Raw genomic sequence first — 1,802 nt, 5'->3', positions numbered from 1 at the left:
TGTTTGGGATTTAAAGTGCACCCCAAGAAGATGAGAGAAGTAAAAGTTCAGTAAGGGGGATTCCCACCTTCAGCTACTGAAGTTTTAGGTTACCATGGTTTAATCAGAAGCCATGGAGCAACTTCAAAAAAAGATTACCAGGTCACTGTCTGACCAGGCTACTTCCTAGACACTTCTGAAGCCTTTTGACAGGACGCTTATCTAAAGCCCAGTGATTTAATCTGATTTAGCAGTTACAGGGCTGTGGTTAACAGAAAATAGAAGCATAATCTATATGACATGCAAATCCCTGCATCCATGCCATTCCGTTTAAAATGGCCAGAAGTTTGCACTTTGCTGATAGAGAAAGCATCACCTAAATACAAACTGTGCTTCCTGAAATATCCAAAGTCTATTGTATTAACAGCCTAAGAGACAGAAAATTTAGAATTTTCAGTAAGAAGCACTCTAATAGCTTCTGGAGGCTTATTTGACTACTACCCACTTGAATTTTGAATGGAGCACAAACAATTTAATTTTTTTAGTAGCTTGAAGAAAGATGAAACCACAAATGGAAAGAAAAGATGGCAAGAGAAGATAAACAGATAATAGCTTATATGAAATTGAGTAATTACATCCTGCATTGTGCTCCAACTGCCAACCTCAGCCATCCCCCATCCCACAATCCCATTCCAGTGTTTAATTCTGAATACTGCTACACTGCCCATGCCAGGATTAATTTGTTTTCCTGGATCCCAGATGCTTTGGAAAAGAGGGTTAATTATCTTGCCATAGCTGCTGGCTCCCTGGCACATTCCTGCAGGACTCATTCCCTTGCATGAAGACCCACTCAGGCTGCAGCTGCTCCATGAACACCAGAGAAAGGAAAGTTAAATAAATCGTGCCAGAAATTAAGACCACGCTTCAGCAGCTGCAACAGTGAAGAGGAAGAGCAGGGAACCCATCTGAATTCATGTATGGCTCCAGCCCAGGGAGCTGGCTGGGAAAGGTCAGGACAGGAAGGCTTGGCACAGGACAGATAAAGCTTTCTGAACACAAGAAAAGGGACTGAGGTTACTTCCTTCAGAGAGCCATGGTCAAAGCACAGGACAAGTAATCTGGCTGCATTAGGTTCCTCCACATCCTGTGGGAATTAACAGTCCTTGGAGAAAGAAATCCCCTATTTTTAACAAGGAAAGACTATTATGCATCAGGAGACTAAACAGAACACAAATATTTTGCTCTTTTAACTTAATAATGCAGCTGTCTAGAAATGGATTGACCCTTTATCAAATCAGATGCTTTAGCAGTAGAACTTGGGGGCCTCATCATCCCAAAAACCCTGAACAGCTACTTGTTTCAGATTATTTTTATCTGACTGTGGTCCTAAGGAACCCAAATGGCACCTTAGAAACATCACATTATCACAGGAGTGAGCACATCACCCCTCCCCACAAGTGCCAATATTAATGGTGCAACTGAGAAGATACTTGAATTTCACAACAAATCAGTCATGCAGCACACTTCTCTCTGACTGGTTAGACATAAAAATAGACATAAAGTAGACATGAAACCCTGGAATGGCTAAAAAACCCACTGGTAGCTACAAATGTGGGAATGCAAGGTATTTTCAAAAAAAGGACACACAAAAAAATCCCAAGTATGTTTAAACACGTCCCTGAGATGAAAAAATAATTGAGCAAGAGTGTTCATGTTCCCAGACCTCAATGCATTATTTAACAGAAGAGACTGAATGTCTCCTGCTAAGCCACCAGCACATTCAAACAAGTTCAAGAGCTGTTCACAAGAAAACACACAGCAGG

This window comes from Corvus kubaryi, unplaced genomic scaffold (assembly GCF_017639235.1).
Source record: "Corvus kubaryi isolate FWS band 111438036 unplaced genomic scaffold, C.kubaryi_AGA036_p1.0 37386, whole genome shotgun sequence".
In the NCBI taxonomy this organism is placed as follows: domain Eukaryota; kingdom Metazoa; phylum Chordata; class Aves; order Passeriformes; family Corvidae; genus Corvus; species Corvus kubaryi.
Note: the sequence above shows the minus strand (reverse complement) of the source record.